The sequence below is a fragment of the Pezoporus occidentalis genome, unplaced genomic scaffold (assembly GCF_034315485.1).
Source record: "Pezoporus occidentalis ecotype Australia unplaced genomic scaffold, CSIRO_AGI_Poc_V1 ctg155, whole genome shotgun sequence".
Taxonomy (NCBI): Eukaryota; Metazoa; Chordata; class Aves; order Psittaciformes; family Psittacidae; genus Pezoporus; species Pezoporus occidentalis.
The window spans coordinates 765,482-786,919 of record NW_026913372.1 but is presented as its reverse complement, the minus strand read 5'-3'; the positions used below and the strand labels follow the sequence as shown (position 1 = coordinate 786,919).

Genomic DNA, 21,438 nt, shown 5'->3' with positions numbered 1-21,438 from the left:
TAACCATTGCTTTGCTTTCCCCATATCTTCCCTTGCCCTTCTCCCTTTCCTCAGACCTGTCAGTTCCGATTAGGCATTGAGTAGTTCCAGGCACTCTCAGGCTGCCTACGTGCTCCTGGCACCACAGGGGGGTTGCTTTGGGGAGCACCCGCAGGCTGCTGCCTTCCCGCCTGCCCGGGGAGCCAGGCAGGGATGCATATCTGTGGGCACAGCTGCACTGGACAATAAGAGTCTTCTCCTCTACCCAGAGGAGCATGGAGAGCTGTCATTACAAAAGCTTTTGGCCTTCAGGGTGAGAGGACCAAACTGATGGCATATGGATTATGTCTCTTAAAAGAGCTGGACAGATGGAAAAACCTGGGCATTAGATAAACCCCACAGATGTTTCACAACCAGTCATATAAAGTATTTCATTTAACAGCTCAAAACTATTTACAGCATCAGTTAATTTATTCTATGCTTTTCCTGCATCTTTTTTCCTTCCCTTTTCATTCCCCTCAGCCACTGAACTGCACAGTGCATCGGGCTGCTCTGCCTGAGGAGCACCTTAGCTCCTGCTGCCAAGCACCCACCTTAACTCAGTAGTCTCTGTAGCAACATCACAACCCATCACTGCAGAAAGGCAGGATGTCATGACAGCAGGGCTGGAAGGACAGACATCCAGGTGAGAGGAATACTAACTCCCTCAATTAAAAGGAAAATCCGAATTATATGAAGGCGGTGATCGCAGAAATAGAGAAGGCCCTGAGCAATACCGGGGAGTGACTTCCACATCCACTTCTCTTGCAGGATCAGCAGCTCTATAAGAAAAAAATCAAGGTGCCACAAACACTGGTTTTTTTTTCACTCACAGATGCTCTTCACCTTCCTAATGACAGCCCTATGGAGCAGCAATGGGCCCTCAGTGAAGCAAGAGAAGATGGACTATTGACCCAGGAAGAGGGGATGGGGCACTGGGGAAATGCATGCTGCAGTCACAGCACCTGAACAGAGGCTGGAGAGTGGAAATTCCCATCGGGAGAAAGCAAACATGATGGATGGCATTCCCATCACCCATCCCAGCAGTTCACCTCCAACTGTCTCTCTTCACTTATTTCTCTCACTCCTACCCTCTTTTCAAGGCGAGGAGAAGCACTGCCCATTTCTATCCTAAGGCTTGCGCTTTGCCTCCAGGGAGGTGCATCTTCTCAGCTTGGAGATGCCCCTAAACCCAGCCTGCACAGAGGGTGAGGGGCTTGGGAAGGGGGGTCCTGCCACATTTCCCAGCTCCCACAAGGTGGCAGTTCTCCATAACTGTTTTATACGCTGTGATCCCGATCTCACAAACCCACCAGCAGCAGCCATGGATTGACAGCTCTGCCAAGAGAGGACCCAAGCCCCAGCAAGATCAAAAATGAGATGGGTCTCCTGCCCATGTAAACTGCAATTCTGCAAAATGAGTATGTCCATACAAAGAAAAAAAAGCAGCACAAAAAAACTAGGACAAGGCATGGCCAAATCATACTCCTTGCATGTCCTGGGTGATTGCAGAGTTCAGAGCAGACACGTGGCAAAGCAGGAGGATGCTGGAGAGGTAGAAACCCAGGAGGGAGCCGAGAAGTAGTTCAACAAGGTTCAGAAGGTGGGGAGGAGATTTAGAGATTATGCCAGATCAAAAGGATAATTATTTTTGTTACATTTCCCTATCTGCATCACTCTACCGGTTATGCGAGAAGCCAAGCGGCTGGGCTGATTTTCTAGTTTCCAAGCAAGCTTGGTGTAAAGAACACGTTACTAAAGCCTTGGCAATAAATGCCAATCTTTCATCAGACCTGCTTGCTGTGTATTCAGGAGCAGGAGAGGCAAACCCAGTGAGACCTGGGGATTTAGTTTGCAAGACCTGGAGATTTAGTCTGTAAATGCTTCCCCTGACACCCACAGGCTCAGTGCCTCCCAAGGTGTCAAGAAGCATCGGCACAGAGCAGATTTCCCTACAAATGAAGCAGCTCTCTGGTCAGTTTGGCATCTTGATTTGGTAATTATTGGCTTCCCACTTGAACTATCTTGGGAAAAGTCACTCATCCCATATAAAGCACCTCTAGCCAGCAAAGAGATGAGTCCCAGCACAAGCTAACGCCCTTACTCACATATGGTCACCAAATCCCCAGCTGAAGCGAGGGTGAGGAGTAGAGACAGGATTTGCCTCCCCGCTCTGCCTGAAAGCCTGCGGTAGATGGCCCAGATAAGTTTCTGGTTGCCCTTCCCTCCTGGGAGGCTGCTCCCAAAGCAGCTGCTGCAAAATCCTGCCCCTTGCAGCCCTTTTGCACTGGGCAAGCAGCAGCTTGCCCAGGAGTCCCAGTCTCCATCAAAGCAGACCTGAAGGGAGGTTTAAGGATTGGGATGGATAGGGTTGAAAAGCAGAGGGACACCCATGGTGTTGCCAGTTCTGATCTAAATTCCTTGATCTGCAGTTCTTGCATAGAGCTGGCTGCGGCCAGAGAAGCCCGAAGTGGCTGGAAGTGTTTATGAGGGAGCATGTCCATCCCGAAACAGGGAGGGGGAAAGCTGTGTGCACAAAGCAACAGCCTCCCAAGCCTTGTGCAAACATCTCTCTGCTCTCCATGTCCCACGAATAGCCTCCCTGCCCACAGAGCCACAGGGAGGAGATCCTACTGAAGCAATCCATCACATGTTCCAGTGGTACAAAGCCTGCTGACAGCTGAAAAACTGTCTGGGCATCAGGGACAAAGGCACCTCTCTTCCAGACTTGCCAATTAGAGGGCTGTGCAAGCACAGGACAAGCACCCAGCCCTTCCGACGCTCTTCTCACCCTACTAACTGGGGAGGAAGCACTATCACAGCACCGCCTGCTGGCAGCAATCAGGCTGGCAGAGCGCCTTGTCATCTGGGCCAGGCACTTTGAAGTGCCATTGTCAGCTAAGAAACCTCCTCCAGGAAGGCGATTTCCCAATACCCAGGCACAGATCCTCCCACCAGAAGTGGTGATAGGTATCAGAGTACCTCAGAGGACCTTGGCCAGAGCTCCCACTTCTTTAGCACCTGGCAAGCTGTGGGTGAATCTGGTGCTCAGTAGGGATGAGCATCAACGTGTAGAAGTGCAGAAGCTCTCCTGACATGCAGCTGGCTACCCACTCTTCCGCTAGCTGTCAGTGCTGCCACTGGCTCCACGTCAATGCTGCAAAGCTGGTCTCCAAGAACCCTTGGCCACCAGGACCCTTCCCTTCCCTGGTTTAGGAGACCTCCCCAGGTCCATCCCCAGAGGATACACATGGACGTGTTCATAACTCGAACAAAGCTCTCTCTTACCGAGGCTGGCAATGTGACCACAGGCCTTGACTGTCCCCTCAACAGCTTTTGGGGCTCCCCATCCCTCTCCTGCCACTGTCGGAGCCAGCTGTCTGCTCTCAACTCTGTATCAATACCACGCTTAATTTACAGGGCAATAAAAGCTAATTAATGCTGTAGTTACAAACCCATTACAATGTAATTATTGTTTAATTGGATTATAAGTTATGCAATTTCCGACAAAGTGCTTATTGCTTATGTAGTAAAGCAGAAGATATTTACAAAGTGATTAATTGCTACAGTGCTAAGCAGCCAGCACGGTGTAGAGATGGGGACAGGGGCTGCCCGCCTCTCCCTGCACCAGGCCAGAGTAACAGTAGGAACCAGCTCCATCTTGGTGCTGCAAGCAGCTCAGCCTACTTCTCTCAAACCAGTGCTGGGACATGGGACACTTCCCAGCCCCTGGGAAGACAACACAAAGACCCCACTGGCTTCAGCAGAGTCAGGATTTCTCCCTGGCTCTGCACATCTGTCATAACCTCATGAAGCCCTTTTTTGCCCGACTCTTAATTTCCTAACTGCATTTCCTTGGCCTTTGCTAGGTACCTCTCCACAAGCTGACCATGGAAGAGCATCATCTATTGCTGCAGCCCACGACACAGCTACCCGAATCTGCTTGCACGGAGAAATACTAGCAGGCCTCTAAAGACAGACACTTTGCTCTCCCACTTTCCCCTTCCCTGCGAAAGGGAATAGAAGGAAATGGCTCCCAAGCAGCAGAGTATCAAGGCAGGAGGCTATTCACCCCATTGCCCTTTCACATCGGATGAGCCTCATCAGCTGTTATACATGTGTCTCACCTCATCTCCCCTGCACCCAAAGAGCTTTGGGAATGAAAAGGGCAGCTGCCACAGATAAGCACCTGGGGCTACAGATGACTTCAGCACAGAGATGGAGTCCAAGCCCTATCAGAGGAGGATTTAATTTGCCTTTGATAAGGCTGCTGGGCTTTGGTGTGCAGGAGCAGGCACCCACGTGACAGAGCTAGACTCACTGGGCATCCCTGAAAGCAAAAGGGACTGAGCATATAGATATCCATCAGTCCAAAACAGGCCTAATTCTGCCCCAGAGGACCTGGTGCACACTGCTTATGAGCATCAAGAACCCAGACAAGCTGTGGGTAAGCATGTTCGCAGCCAAGAAGGTCCTGGGACAGGCAGGACCCTTATGCAGGCAGCTGACATTTGTGACTTAGTGCTCTTGAGAGCAGCAAATTAAAAAAAAAATCGAGGTTTTTATGATTAATGTTGCTGGGATAATTACTGTTATTACTACTATTATTACTGTTTGGATATGGGCTTGTCATGGCTCATTTGGGGAGGAAAAAGTCACAGCCTGCTCATGGGAAAAAGGGCAAAACATGCTAAAGGCCATTCATTGCATGACTCAGGGCCAAATAACCCTCTCTTTTTTCAGTAATGAAAGATCATTAGACACCTAATAGGCATCCAGAGCCTTTTTGGCTTCTCCTCTCCCCTCCCTGAAATACCCTGCTCCACACACAGCCTATCTGACCCACGGAGCAAGGCTCCATCCTGCTCCCGAGGCTCCTACAGTAAAGGAAACTGCTATAAAAATGCAACAGAGCACTTTTCCAGCAGAAAATGCAGCTGCTTTGAATTCCCAGCAATTAAAAGTTTGACTGGAGGGGCGGAAGGGAGCCATTTGAATTTCTCTCACGCTTGCTTTGTTTACTTTTATGAGCGCTTTTTAAAATTTTTAGGTTGTTGCATTGTTATCTAAAGAAGCTGCCTCTCTGACTTCTTGTTTTATGGGAAATTCACAGCTTTCTAGACCTAAGTTTAAAAATAATAATCAACTTACAACCAGCAAATGGTCTGAATATTCGACACAATGCAACCGATCCAGCTGCATGTATCAAACTGTATGAAGCCCTCAAAAGTGGACATCTTCGCAGCTGCTTTCACGTGGCAGCTCCTCCACTGCTTGAATTATCTTTTTGTGACATTTCCAGCACTTAAAGAGCAGCAGGGGGATTTAGTATGTTGCTTTTGTGAATGGTATTTAAAGCTTCTTTTCATAACCCTGACCTGGTTTACCCTTTAACGTAACAAATCAATCTTCCCTTAAATTGTTTAGCTTCTAGTCAAACACAGGGAGTCTCAGTGATGTAAATATTATGTTTGCTCACTTTATAAGCCAGCACCCTCCATGGCTGCCTTTGCTTCTCTATAGAATTGATATAGGACCATCATACAGAGGAGGAGGGGGATGAAACCATTCAGCTCCCACCACCAATGGGATGCTTTCCTTGGGCAGTGGGTGCCAGGACCCCTATGCAGTGGCATTGCAAGGCTCAGTGCTGAGAAGAGGTGGGAAAGGAGTCACACAAAATATACTGGTTTCTGCTAATCTCAGCCAAATGAAGCACCCGTGTTCGGTTTGTAACATTTCCTGTGTCACCAGCTCCTGTTGCATTCTATTCTGCAGAGCCTCAGGCTCACCAGGCGAGGTTAAAGAGAACTCTCTTACCAAAACCAGCTTTTTGATATTTTTACTCCTTCCACAGGGCCAAACTACCTGGTTTGGGCATGACTACGTGAACAAGAATTTTCTCCCCCGCTTTTCCAGCCCCAGCTTACAGGTCAGCCACCAAACCTGAGCTCAGAGAGCAGCAGCATTCCTATTATCCAGGAACATCTACTCATATTTAATCCTGCTAAACTCCTGAACACGCCGACACCTTCTAGCAATGAGAGTTACAGATTAATTATAACAGAGATTAATTAGTAAATCAGGGAGTAGGAGGAGTAGGAGGAGGGAGAGGTAGCTTTGCAAGACAACCTGGTTACCTCTCCAACACTTCAGCAAGCACTCAATGTGCTGCTGCAACTCTATTTTTGAGAGGGTTTCTAAACAAATCTTGTTCTGCCCCTGGACTCCCAGCCCATTTCCTTCCAGAGCCCAAAATAAAGGATGGGCGTGTGGATGCTTGCCTGCTGAAAACCTGATCCCAGGCATGTGTTCCCTGTTGTCCCCTGGGAGTTCATGGGATGTTTTAATAGGAAGCAAACTGAAGAGGAGAAAGCAGCAAGGCTTTCTGCAGGAGCCAAACCAGAGCTATTATGGGTGTTTTATGAGCTTTGTTCTTACCATTTTCTGTCTGGAGAAACGCAGCTGACAGGCCAGCTCGGCTCGTTGCCCTGCGCCACCCCCCCTTCTCTGGGATAAAGCTTCTCCCTTCTCAGGCGGCCAGGCTGGAGAAAGCCATGTGCCAGCCTCAACATGAAGCTCTTCATTCAGTGCCGTTACCTCCTGGGATGCCTGAACCCATCCCTGGAACATCCCCCATCACCCAGGGTCACCCATCACCTGGGCTGGATCAACAGTGGCTGTGTGCAGGGAGTAAATTCTGCTCAATAGACAAACAGAGCTTATTGTCCAAATTCTGTTTGCTTTAATAAGATAATGAAAAGCTGGGTTTGTGCCAGGGAACAAAGGAAAATGCCACACTGCCACCTTGCCCAAGCACTCATCTCCCTGACTTTCCAGAGGCTGTCCTTTCAGCATGGCAGTTGCCCTCCTTGGGAGGTAATCTTGCAGCCCTGGTGGAGGCAGGCACCTACAAAACACGATGTTACAAAGCCCAGGTCTGCAATAATCACATTATGGATATCTTGCTGTGGAACAAGCCGCTGGCTGGCTCAGTTTTAGGTTTGAACACCAATTTAGCATCACCAGCCCAAACAGAAGTTCTGTTCAAAACTCAGAATATCTCATTGCATCACTCAGATAATGTATTTCCTATCAAAGGAAGAGCAAGGAAACCTGAAGAGCAGCATTGACCTACAAGAGGGTGGCCCTTAAGCCACCACCTGGAAACATTACTCCCAAACACAAGCCCCTGCCCCAAAGCTAAGATGAAAGTGGATGAAAGAAAATGCTACTTTGCAATAAAAGCATTAGGGAAAATGTCAGGAGAAGTAGGTGGTATGAGAACTGCTGCAAAGGGGACAGAGATCAGGCTGCGGAAGGTGTGGGATATAGGGCTAAGTCAGCAGTAAGAACAGTGTGTTCTCCAACTGGTAATTGGCATTATGGCCAGTCCTGTACTAAAGTTATCAGACTCCCTTTTTTTTTCCTTCAGAGCCTTTTTAAGATTAAAAAAAAAAAAAAAAAAAAAGAGAGGGAAAAGGTGGGGTGGAAGCAGAAAAATAACTTTTTCACCCCAAAATAAATGTTGGGGGTTTTTGGCAAAGAGTAAATAGGGAATACTGCAGTGTTTGTCATCATTAGGTTAGAGAGACTGCCAAGATGTAATAACATTAAAGCTGAAGGCATTGTGGGTAATAACATGCAAATTGCTACAAAAGCATTGGAAAGTAAGGCCATTGTCTGAGCAATGTGAAAAGGACACTGTCAAGTACTTTATTTCAATGTAATTTTTGTACCCTCCTTTTTGTGATACTACTGTAGAAGTCAGCACATAAAGCACCTTAGTCTGCTGATCCACCCTGGGCTGTAGTCCCATACAAGTTATTGCATCCTTGTGTGGGTACAAGCATCAACTGTGACTTCAGCAAAGCTCTGGGGACAGTCTGGGAGCAAGCTGGGGCTGCTTTGCAATCACCTACTCCTCCAAGTTCTCCTATTGGTTTTTCTCTGGCCCCTGTGATGCTGAGGAACATTTAGGAGGATAGCCAAAGCATGAAAGAGCTGGTATGAAAGGTAAATCCTGGCTAGCAGAGCTTCATTAGGAGCAATGCCAGTAAATCTGCAGAGCAGTAACAAAAAACTGGGTAAAGCTGGGGGGTCATCATTTGTCTGCAGCCCAAATAGTACGTCCAACATCAGGCTTGGCTATCAGACCTCAGAAACTGCTCGACTCTTGGTCTTCCACTCTCTTAAGATCTCCACTAATTTTTCTGTCTGCTAAGATAAGAAGGCCTAGCCTCTATACTCATACCCTTGACCCAAAGAAAAAAAGAACAAAATCTAATCTGAGTGCTACCCCAGACACTTGAGTGACCTGGGAACACCTTCTGATAAGTTCAAGGGTCTCTGCATCAAGGATGCAGCAGCAGCTAACTTTTTCTTTTTTTTTTTTTTTAATGCACTTATGTACAGTTTCTGAATTGGAGTCCTGTGAACTATTTATAGCTTTATAATTTTCTACAGTAGCACCTGGATATTAAAAAGAATAGGCAGTAGCCTAGATAGTGAACAAACCACATGCATTAGTGAAAGACTTCTCCAAAGCAGTTTGGGTAGGCAATGCATAGAGAGGCAGCAAGGAGAAAGATATGCTGTTATTTCCTTTTCTACAGGTGAGGAGCAGAGTAATGAATTTGCACGCTCCAAGTTCATGATGCACCAAGATTAGAGGGTTTATCTATCCAATCCCAAACCTGTGTTTTACAGGCAAGGCCAGGTTTTAGAGCTAAGAATGCGAGGGCAGAGTTCAGCCATGACTTCGGGGGAACATGCAGAAAGGAACAGATGTCTTCACAGATTTTCTCAGTTCATTCAGTAGTAGATGAACACTTTGATATAAACCCCGTGTGTTTCAGGAGCTACCCCTTTTCTCTGTGCCCACATGCTATTTGTATGGTAATCAATCACAGCCTGAGCTGCAAGATCTAATGGTTTTTCTGTGTTTGAATGTCTGAAAGACTATATGTATATATATATATATATTCAGGAGTAGAGATCACTGAGATCTTCAGGAACAGCATCTTTACAACAACATGACATTATTTTATCCAGAAAGACTTTGCAGTTATACAGCTGTGAACAAAAACCTCTTGCAAAAAAACAATGATGTGACAGTGTTAGGGGAATCTTATTTGTTGTAGGTTTTTTCCTCCATCTCCTTCTGTCTGACAAACACTCTCAGAGGGAGCCAAACTACTATCGATCTTCATCTTTGTGACCTTGATTTTCTAACTCTTAACTATGTGGGCTTAACCTTGCATGAACAGTGACTTCTGCAACATTAAATAACAGCTAAAATCTGTGTTGTACCAGCAGATGCTGTGAATTTGTGTTTTGAGGTGCTGCCTTCTTTTTCTTTCTATTTTTTTTTTAAGCAATTAGAATCAAGAGGAGGCTCCTTGACAGATGAAAGGAAGATGATCCTAACCAACTTGACAGTGCCATTTTAATAGAACCTCCCTTGGAATTGTTAATAAGATGTCTGGAGCTCTCTTGAGCAATTGGTATGCCAGGACTGAAAACACTCATGGAGAAGGAAGACTCTTGTATGCATCAAGAGTCCTTTGTATACAAACTTTTTTGATGGGAAGTTAGAGAAAAGGAAGGGTACGGAGTGCTGTCTGGTACTCCCAGCATCAAGAGGAGAAATGTCTCAGTGCTTCGAGAGTGTAGGTGCCGGAGGAGATCCCATGGTGTCCTTGCCTCTCTGGCATCAGCCAGAAGCAGGCATCAAGGTCTGCCATATAAGCTGCTTCACAGGGACAGTTTAGAGGGAAGGAGATTAAGGCTGACCTCTTCCCCTGCTTCAAGCAAAATAATGCATACCCTTTATTCAGCAGCACAATGACTGTTCCTCTTCCCCTCCATTTTTCTGGTAGAGAGAAGCCTGGTCACCCTGCTGGAGACTGAACATGAGAGGGTATCACATGGCAGGAGGGGTCTCTGCTGGAGGTCACCTGCCTCCCTTACTGCTCTGTGCTTCAGCAAAGGGTTTGTGACTTCAGCTTCAAAGCATGCCTTTAAACTCCCTGTAACAGGAGACTCATTTTTCATCCTGAATGAGATAAAATTCCCACTGTTACCTCATTTACATCTCAATACTGGTATGTTATACATGGCTATTATTTATATATGTGTAAGACATCCATTTCTTTTTCTGTGGGATACAGTAAGAAGAAAAATACCCATCTTTCAGTTCACCTTTTCTAGACTGTTTCTTCTTTTTTTTTTCCCCTTTGCTCAAATTTGACTGTTGCTGAGAATTTGCAAATAAATAAAGGAGTGAAGAGCCCCATAAAAGCTGATTGTTTCCCCTACCTGTGAAGATTGTCTTTGTGAAGAAGATTAAAAATCCTTCTGTGCTGCAGAAGACAAAGGTATCCCTGGGTGAGAATAAGACATAAAAGAGGCTACTACATACATCTCTTGGCTGTGTGGACTACTAATTCACACTGTTGTCATCCTTCCTTGTCCATCTTTACTCTTTTTTCCCCATTATCATTAAAGGAAAAGTTACCTCTACAGTTGGTGAAGGTAACATTGGAAGCAACAGTTGCAACGTGAGCAAGAATATCTGCTTTCCCAGCCAGCAGCAGGGAGACAGGCTCTGCGGGACCATCAATAAAGAAAACACATCTGCTCACAGCTGGGATGTAAAGCAGCAGGTAAGGATGCACATGCTCATCTCACTCTATGGCCTGACTTGGTAGCAAAAGAGCTCACCCCAGAGTTTGAAGTTCTTTATCACTGTCAAATGATTACCTGATAAATGATACTTAAATGATACTTATAATGTCAAATCATTACTTGGGCACAAAGAAGAGGTGCAAAAGGCATACCACAATAGTGGGTCTTATAGCCTGAGACCATGAGCCTATAGCTATAGGTGTAATCACATGACAGCATCTCCACCTGGCACTCCACCAAACCAGCAACCCATAGACGTGTTGAGGCTGAGTTCAGAAAGGCTCTACAGAAAGCACTGGTGAACACCAAAATCTCAAGAGACTTACTCTGGAAGTTCAGGAGCTTCCTCCTGAATGCAACCATGATAAGGACCTACTCCTCCGAACCGCCTCATCTCCCCTTTATTAGATCAAATGGAAGAAGAAAGGAGCTGTCTACTGTAGTTGTTGCCTACCAAAGAGCTCCCAAGACCTCATCAACTATTTTACTGCTCCTCTCTCCTCACAGCCCCGAGAGAGTCCTGCAAGCGGTGAGAAACCATCGAGCCTCCCTTACAAAGCATCCTGGTTCAGATGAAGGCCACACCGCAGGTCAAACTCCAGAAGCTGATGTGTTTTTCTTTTGCTCCTCTCCAAAAGTGCTTTGTCAGAATTCATTAGGAGCACAGCAGGTTTTAGTGGTACCTGCACAATCAGCAAAGCGTCTGCTTTTCTTCTTTGCTGACAACCTACACTCAGTTTAAGAAATTTAAAAGACCTCCAGATTCAAAGCCTTGCAATGACTTTCCTCTTCTTTCCTCCTTCTCCCTTTCTCTTTAATGGCTTTTACTAAAGGGGAGAGGATTTTCTTTTTCTTTGCATGTTGAGCAGAGCAAGGAAGAGATTCTGCTTTCTCATTTTCTCTCTTTCTCAAGCCCCTGCACCAGCTCCCTATTGCCGTTAGATGTCTGGAACATATTTCTGCTTCCCCTGGTAGATGGGAGTACCCCCAAGAACCAGTCACCAGAGTCAAGGATGGCTGCTGAAATAGATTTCAATAGACTAGAGTTTGATGGACTTTGTAGCGGAGAGGATAATAAAAAAAATCTGTCCATTCAGGTACAATCAGATCCTCCCACAGGTAACTACAGCCTCTTCCCTCTCAGAGCTGAGATAAAGAGCTTTTCTAGGCTGCCCTGTGGAAAAAGTTTATTTCTTTTTCTGGCCAAGAGGATTTGAAAGAGATGGACAATGTTTTGTTTAAAAAATGCCAAGCAGGGTAAAATACAGCTTTGGACAGCTTTCTTCATTGCTAAGCAGCCGAGCCCATAGTCTGACTCTAACACAATTTACCTATTTTTCTGAATGATGGGAATCCTTTATTAATTGCCAATCTACAAATGCAATGTTCTTGGGTATTTTTTGAACGCAGTGGGGAAGGAAAAGAGAACTGGAGCTGCACTCCTCCAGAAACCCTGAGTAAGGCTGATTGATTGAAATCACTTGAATTTCCCCTATTATTAAATAGAAGTGCACTTCTGGTTTGTCTCGGAGATGAGGAAAAGAGCTATGAAGGAAACAGCAGCCCAGAGTGGAAGTGTCCAAGGAGGGACTTGTACTGATACTTTTTCTTTTTTTGTCTCTCATCTGCAACAATTTGAGACACCATTCACATTATAGTCCTTTTTAGCAAGCCCCAAATCAGGCCACGCTTAAGTTCTTTACCCTTACCTACTATTTGTGCAATACACTGCACGCTCTTTAAAATAGAGGTGACCCTAGTGACTGATGTAAAGGTCTCTTCCTTGAGCTGATTGCACACTGAAGATGCTACCTATGGGATGCCAAACATGCAGGAGATGAAATGTGCTAGCTCCTTACCCCCTGCAGAAGCAGGGGGCACAGAGATCAGCCAAGGCCGAGGGTGGTGGTGAGAAGGCTCATTCCGGTTTTCTGCATTTGAGGGAGGAAGGCAGTTGTTGATGGACAGAACACACATTAAGGGATAAGGGAGTGATGGAAAAAATATGAGCACAAAGGAATGCATCACTTCCCATTTCTGATCAGTTTTGAAATGTGTGTGGATTCTGAGCCATGTCTAAACATTGTTTTCAAGCCCACCATGCAAGGAAGTCCTGAAGATCCCCAGAATTACCCCTATCCGAATATGTCAACATCCTGTGCTGGGAATAAGAACTAGCCAGAAAACAAGAATTGCATGAATTGTGAGATCTGGGGATTTCTCTTCCAAGACATTTTAATTTAATATTTGATTCTTTTGAGAGAGAGAGAGGAAACACACACCAGCCTAAGAAAAACAATAAGCAGGTTGCGAGCATTCCCCTAGAAGATGAAGGATTTTGCCTGTTTGTTCTGCTTGAGTCTCCGTGTATATTTAATTACTGCCAGCTCACTATCAGGCAGAGGTTTCTAACATGATTGCCCATACCCCAGACAGATGGCCTATGGATAGCATTTTCTACCAGAAAAAAAGTTCTGTAAAATGTGTCCGCCCGGCCAGCTTCCTTCCTTTCTTAGCTCTAGGCCATCTTTTAACACCAGTGATGTACTGGAGCCTCAGCACAGACAAAAGACCTATTGAAGGCCTCTTGCTGGAGCCTTTTAGGCGTTTAAAGGCTTTGCCAAGCCACTCCTAAGCCCACTGGGCAATGTCAGGACTTGTTATATTTTTGGAGACTTTACCTTGGAAAATGTCTCATCAACAGGTTGAATCTGTTTACTGGTATAAATGCAGGGAGAAGGTGTTTTAAAAATTACCTTCGTTTGGAGATTGCATTTGCAACATGACCTTTGTTGTTAGGCCTGCCAAGAGCGTGTATCAGACCCATACTCTCAAATTCCACCACCATACAAAAAAAAAAAAAACGCCAAAAATTTCATCACCATCCTTCACTGCTAAAAGTAGGCAAGCCCTTGAGTGGTCAAGCCCCTGCCTCTATGTCAACTCTCTAGTCAGCATCCACCAAACTTGCAGCAATGCTGTGGTATTTGCAGAAGAGAGAATATAAAGACTCTTTGGACACTGTGATTGCCAGGCAGCTTTAGGGACATGCATTTTTCCTTGCCAGCTATGTTCTGTTGTCAGACTGCCACCCTTTGATTAACTTTGGTGAACAGACACAGAAACCAAAGGCAATCAGACCTCTTGCTGATCTCTTACTGCCTCTCTTCTCCAGTACCCCAAAAGCTGGCATACCTTTGCCTAAATTCTCACCTTCGCTAGATTCTCTCCTTTTCATTTCTCTGCCATACACACAAACCCATTCTTTTAATCCCCACCATTCTGGAGATGTCCCCTCCACTCCCCCAACCCAGATCGATTACAGAAACCCTTCCAGAGAATTCATCCAAGACTTGACTCACTCTGAAAAACATCCCGTAGAGATCTTGCAAATCCTCACACAGGGCAGCCATGATCGTTAAAGCATCTAATTATGTACTTTCCCATTACTAAGCCTGATTTGATTTAAGCAGCTCCCTGGCTAGCGCTCTGGGACATAACACCATGCTCTGAATCATCCCATCCCATCTGCTCCAGTCTTTGCCCTTCCTTGCTCGCAGGTAGGATAACAGTACACGTCAAGCTAAATATTTAATAGAGTGCTAATGGCTTTGTTAAGTGAAGTTGGGGGGGGGGGGAAGCATTTCCTTGGTTTAGGTTGACGGAACTGGGTTTGTGCTAATGGGCAACTGTGCACCCCACTCCTGTGCTAGTTTTGTCTTGGTGCTTTGCTCCTGAGGCGTGAATACCAGGGCTATGGGCAGATGGTGCCACGCTTACGCCCAGCACTGAATCACCACTGAATAAAAGCTTGCATGAGAATGGCTTTAAAGGATGTTGTCTGTGTGTTTGTGTGCTTTTCAGGTGAATGGGATAAGGCAGCCCTGACGAGCTTTTCTGAAAAAAACCCTTCTTGGGATGGTGCTAGGTAGCACTCAACCAAATCAAGACAGCTGAACCCACAACAGCAAACCTGGCCTTAGAATGAGTTATTGGGGTTGAAGCAGAAGCCCGGTGGAGCTGTGCTAAAACTACCCATTTTCACCTGCTAGGATTTTCCCCAACAGTTTGCAAATCCTGTCGACAGGAGATAACAGCACCTACCAATGTTTCAGGGCCAGATGGTAGTTTATGTTTATGAAAACTGCAGTTTGTTTTCATGGAAACTAGTAAAAGGGTAGTCGGCAAACCTAGAAAAACACGGCTTACCCTTTGGGGAAGAGTATATTTTATGGACAGCTTTTGTCACCACTGCTGACCTGCAGCTGATGGAGCATGCTTCAGAGATGGCACACAAGATCACCTTAAAGGTCTGCTCAACCCAAGACAGCAAGTGTGGGATCCAGAAGTCATCAGCTGAAATTCAGCCTAGATTACTGAGAAGCGGAAGATACCTCACACAACATACCTGCTTGCCAGCTTGCTAGCAGAGGCAGTTCACTACTGAACTTTCACTGGGCAGAGAATGAAATCATGGGCATGCTCATCATGCCTGATAGATGAGCCTGAAGAACCAGCAAGGTCCATCAAGTGAGTGAGATGACAAGGAAAAACATTACACGTCAGCTTTGTGTCTTACAGCTATGCAACTGGCTCCATTCTTCGCATTTTTTGTCAGGTAGCAGGTAAAAACGGACCAGCTGGTAGAACTTCCAATGCACTGGACTTCCCCCAGAGCACTTTCACCTCTATCAGATTTTTCTCACCTGCTCCCCCCAGTAACTTTCTCTGTGGCATGGTGTTGGTTTTGGCTGGATTAATCTTAGCCTGATCCCGTGAGAGCAAGGCCCATGGAACAAGCAGCATAAATCTTGTAGGCTACAGTGGCCCCAGGCCAGGATTGACATTGGTTCCTAGAGAAGACTCATAAATTTCATCTGAGTTTTCTACTGCTGAGTTTTCACTTTGCTTACAGGGGACCCATAATACTTCATCTGTCATGACTGCTGCCATGGACTCACGTTCTGATGTAATAAATTTGTGACTACGATGACATCACTGAAATACCAAACAGAAGGAGAAAGTGCTCCAGGGCTGAGAAAAGGACATTCTCTCTGAGTGGCAGGGATTTGGCCAATAGGACACTTCACACCCAAATGTCCCCAGGAAGCACTCAGAACCAGGGAAGGATTCATGGGTTTCAGCCCAGATTTATCTTTCTTACTTGTTGCCAACATGAGACCTGGTCAACACGGTGAGTTTGGGCGCATTACTTCCAAGAGCAGGCCTGTGTCTCCTAATTGTGGAGGTTTCCTCTGCTTTCTGGTTTATTTTGTTCAGTTTCCAAGAACTTCCATTCCTCCAATGGCAACTTAACAGTTTTATGAACAAAGAGATTGTCGGGGAAAACAAGACTGTGTCTAGGCAAGACCTCATTTGATGTTGGTGTGGGATTACAGCTTAGCCTGATGACAAAGCTGTGGTTACCGTTTCTTAAAATACTTGCAGAGAATAATGGGAAAATGCTCAAAGTCCAAATTCCAGCATTGTTAGGGGATAGAAGGCAACGGCCCTTTTATTTGAACAGGCTGGTGTAAGCCTCGCTGAATACGACTCTCCTAAGGGCATCCCCAAGTGCATGTAGATCCTCCTTATACATGCTTGCATATGTTGATTTTTTGCATCCATCAATCACTGCTCTCCCAGAACAAGAAGCAGCAAGACTGCTTTGGGCCTGGGTAAATATTTGCTGGCACCATTGAGTGCCATCATCTGGAAGGACAGCAGGGTGTATTAGGGACTACTTGTGGATCCATCTAAGAATAGTCCTCCTTGTCATGCATCCCCTGCCCTTGAACAATTCACCCCCCGCAACACCTGGACAGTCCAGCCTTGCATTACACATCCTGCAAACTGATAGCTACTGCTGCCTACCTTATTTCAATGCTGCTGCTCAAGGGCTGGTTTCTTGGCAGGTCATCTAGAAACTAGAAAACAACTCCATGAGAGAGTAGATCTCAGGATAGGAAAACTAAAAAGACTTATACGCCACAGCCTGTGATTTTCTGAGAGATATCAGCTGCTCTCTTGTGCTGTTGGGTGATAAGAAAGGGCAGGAAGAAGACATAATTCTGCTCTAACTTGCTACATCATCCGTTTTCATTAAAATATTCTTCTGCCACATCTTTGTAATTTTTCATTTTGGAGGCAAATTTATTAAAGGTGTACTTCAGCCTGATTAAATTAAATAACGTGGCATTAGCAAATAGAGGGGTTTTTATCTCAGTACACCACAAAAAAAAAAAAAAAGGGAAAAAGAAAAAAAGAAGAAAAGAAATTGCTGTAATACAAATAGCTATTTAATACTATAACAGAAGGGGGAAGAATTCCATTCTTCATAGGCTCCCAAAACCCATTTGTTATCTTCCCTTGGCCCCACCACCACAAATCACACTGGAGCCTTGAAGCAAAAATAGCACAAATATAAAGCAATATAATATAATCTGTTTTCCTAGATATGTAATAATACATTTTGCACGCAAACAAACCTTCCTAGCACACCAGCAGGGCCCTCCCTAAGCCTCCCTGTGCGGCTCTTAACTTCTCAGACTCATTTCAGGGCTATTTCCAAAGCAGAGATGGTTTTGAAAATGAGGCTGAAAAAGGTTTTTCAACTAATTTTTTGTTTTGATTTCTACTAGGCAGTAAGAAAAGGCAGATGCTGTGTTCTGAAATTCAGGACTTGCCTTTGTCTTAATGGGTCCAATTTGCCTGTCTTGTTCCCTCTCTGTCTCTCCCATATCCATCTTAGCTAGTTTTAGATGAAGAAATGGAGTGTTTGGCTGATTTCCTGGCTAATTCTAGTCTATGGCCACGCATGCCATGCGTCAAACATAGTTCTCTCCTTCCACAAGCTTTAAAACCAACGTCCTAGCAGCCCAATACAGCCAGGGTAAGAAAAGGAAGGAGGATTTTCAGAGACATCCAGGTCTTCTCCTCCACTCCTCAGCACCGAGGGGCAACATACACTTCCTCACCTCTCTGAGGATCAGGGGAGCTTCTCTTCCCCAAAGTGACCCCGCTCTTACCACACAACTACCTAGGAAGCACATGGGTCTTCCATTCGGAAGAAGCTGCAGCAGCAGGAGGTGGTGCCTGGACACCTGGTGGGGCTAAGAGGTCTCAGAGTCTTTGCTGACAAGAGTAGGCAACACATTCACACCAAGTAGAGGAAAAACAAGGGAAGTTTTTCAGACTGGGAGTTCTCCACACAGACTGGGAGTTCTGACTGGTGTCAGCCTTATGACTCCCTTCTGCCACTAGCCAGAGGAGATGATTAGAAAGGAAGCAGACTGACACCTCCAGCATGCCGCACCTACAGAGACTAGGAAAACCTCAGTGGGCCTCTCTCAATGGGAGAATCAAAAAGGTATTGCACCAGAAGGTGTTGCACCCTCTCCTCCCTGTTGAGCAATAACTGCGTGGAAAGCCACTGAGCAAAAGGCATATATGTTTTGCAGAACTTCCTTCCCTTGAGCATGCACATAGACAGGAACACACACAGTGGATGTCTGCTGGACCAGCTATCTGGAGATGTCCCCTTTTGATGCCTGTCACTCTCCATTCTTTCTCTTGGGTTACTTATTCCCCCACAAGAGGCAAAGCCAAATTGCTGCATGCCATTGCTGAAGCACTGCAGGTGAGGCAACAGAACCGCTGAGGACTTGCATCCCCAGTGACCAGAGGCAGGGACACAGAGCAAGTCACTTCACAGTAGCCAAGGGCTGCTGCCAAGGGAAATCTGTATCAAGCCAAAAATACCTTCACCAGCTTTGATGGCGTAGACCCAAATCTCACCTTCCTTATCTATAAACAGAGGCAGATGCAAGGTTGAGTGAGCTATGATACCTTGGGAAGTGTTAAGTGCTGCTTTGAAAGGTAAGACAACTCCACGCTCCTTACGTGTTTTAAACCAGCGTTAAAAGCTGAACATGCTTTTAAACAGCACTAATGATCAGTCATCAGCTATTTGGAAGATTTCCATAGCAGCATTTGACTACTGGATAGCGATCAAGTTGATGAAGGCTTGCCAAGTTTTGGGCACTTGGCTGGCATAAGGAATGTTTAGTGCTTCAGGGAAGACTCAGCACAGCTTTTGATCCCTTCTAGTCCCGCAGTGTTTAAACAAAAATAACCCTTTTCTTCCTACTTCCTCACAGCCACTATTTTCCTACATTTAATAGCAGAGAAGGAGGTCATACATGTGGTTTTGGCACATTTTAGCAATGCTACTTTTAATGGAGTTGGCCCCCAGATGTCACAACACTATTGTCTTCACTGCTGGTCACACATCTGCCTGAATTTTAGGCTATTCCCTAAATCTCACAAGTTCTCTCCTTCCTGCAGCTCTCTGGTTTTATTGAATATTGTCTTCCTGAGAGGTATCTTTTTTGTCCCACTTTTCCCCAAGAATGTCCAATTTGCTTGTGCTTCAGTGCCATTCATTCTCCACGAGCTCACCATGAGGTCTCTTTCCTCCCGGGTGTCCCAGAGGTGGCACACTCCCCTTTCCACCAGCAGGTCAGTTCTGCCTTACTGACTTCAGAAGCAACCGTCTGACAGCACGCAGCATGCCCCAAGGGATGCAATGCGACACAGCCAAACACAAAATGCCACTGAAACCATGCTGCACCTGACGAGAAGCATCGCCCTCCGTCTAGCAATGATCTCATGCTGTCTGGTCCCATCAAGGCCACCCAGAACCAGATGGCCCCAGCTGTCTGCATATGACAAGAGCCTTTGGTCTCACTTAGGGGGGGACAGGCAGTGGAACAAACACCCTGGGGAAAAAACAAACAAACAAAAACCAACTTTGCTACTGCCCAGAGCTTCTCCTCTTCTGCCTCCCCCCCTCCCCACCTCCCATTGCCGAGGGACCTACTGCCAGAGCCCTGGTGAGTTTTACAATTAAAGCCACAGATTGCTCAGCTATCGGAGATTGTTTGCTTTGCTGCTGTTGATCATATTTGCCAAAGTGTCTCACGCATGAGTCAGACACGTGCCTGATTTAACTGGCTTCTTTTTGCCCCGGCTTTATTTCCACTTTCTTCACACTAATGGGATGGATGCACAATCCCTCACTTTTCGCTCTGAGCACCCTTTGCAGGCTTCCTCCCTCTTCCCCTCTCTATCCTACCAGTCTGTGTGTGCACAGAGGAAGGAAAACGGGGATCAGTGCTTACTCTCTCCATCTGGAAGGCACCAGAGGGGCCAGCAACAGCTGAAGCATAAAATGCCCCTGCCATTTCCTTGGAAAGACTCAGAATCCAGAGGGGAAAAGAACAACCATGGAGCAATAAAAAAAAACCAACCCAGAAACCTGGCAACAGTAAGGAAGACAGCAACTTCAGAAGTGGTGAAAAACAGTTAAAGTCTGTCTCAGAGAGGGTGAAGGAAGAAGATGGAGATCTCAGAATAGGAAGCGATCTTTAGGAGCATCTCTTTCTATTCAGCAACCAAAACACCATTTAGATGATTGAAGGCAAATGAGATGCAACCCATCACGGTGGTCCCCCCTGTTAATGGCACTGCTCTCCTGCACAGGACCATCCCCAGCATGAGAGCTGAAAGATGTTTGGTTGCTCTGGCAGCAGAGTTCATTCAGCTCCAAGGGGCAACTCCCTCCCTGCTAATTACCAGGTCTCACTTAGCATCTAGCAGCAGCTTACAAATAGGAACACCCAGTAAGCCAAACCCCCTTGCACATTAAATACAACAGCTTTCCTCACACCTCCTTGTGTCCAGTGTCAGAGGAGGGTTAAAATAAAAACAAACAAAAATCCCTACCAGGATGCCTTCTTTTTAGCCAAAGGATTCAAACAAGAAATGCATTTATTTATGCTGCAAGAAGTGCACGTCTGGGATATCTGAATATGCCTATGTTGCCTTAATATAGTCTTGCACTGCCAGTAAAGACCCTTCCTAACTTGTCTCTGGCAAAACAGCTCTTTCCTAGAGAAAGAAAGCAGTGGTGAATTCAACACCCTTATGTGTTTCTGCGGTCTTTTTCACCCTTTCAGACATGGCCTTATTCTTTTATTCTCTCACCTTTTGATGCTGGTCAGAGGTCTGACAGACTTGCCCCTCTTGTATTATTTCATCATTTCCAGCAGGATCCTGGCTGAGAACCACCTGTGCCAGCCTTTTAATGAGATTTGGGTTCCAGAGGGAGAGCACCAGCTCCACACCAGCCGGGGTCCCCAGTGAAAGACCCTGCGGAGGCTCTCCTGCTGCAGTGGGAGGTCTGCAGGATGAGCATGGGTCATGCCTGTCCCCTGCCAAAACCTGCCACTTCGGGTATTATCTGTGCTTGGACTCGGGCGCCATACAAGCCAGAAAAATCCAAGATCCTTATAGCTGTAATGAAAAACACTTCAATGCTGCCCCATCCCCAGCAGGCTGGGTGGTAAGCAGGGCATAAACATCCCGCGGGTGAAGGCAGCATCAGCTGCACACACATCTCTTGGGCACGTTCACTGCGTTGCTTTATTCCCCAGTCGGAAAAAAAAAATCAGAGCAGTACAAAACTGATTAGAGTGAGGCAAGAGAAAGAGTGATGGAAAACTGAGAACAATAAAACTGGGGAGCAGGCAAGAGTTTCTGGCGAAAAAGAAGGGGGAAAAAAAAAGCTGATGCTTTCAAGATTAATGACTAATGACAAATAATTGTGGCTGTGGAACACCAGTGAAAGGCAGAATGGAAACAAGAACCAGACAGAAAAACTAGGCATTA

General features: G+C 45.9%; 1 long non-coding RNA gene across 1 annotated transcript; it reads left to right on the top strand.

Moving 5' to 3' along the window:
- The first annotated feature begins 612 nt into the window (after positions 1–612).
- On the top strand, positions 613–1,064 carry LOC134159994 (uncharacterized). The gene is made up of 2 exons (XR_009963395.1): positions 613–664; positions 879–1,064. It is a non-coding gene; the product is annotated as an uncharacterized LOC134159994 (long non-coding RNA).
- Positions 1,065–21,438: the final 20,374 nt, after the last annotated feature.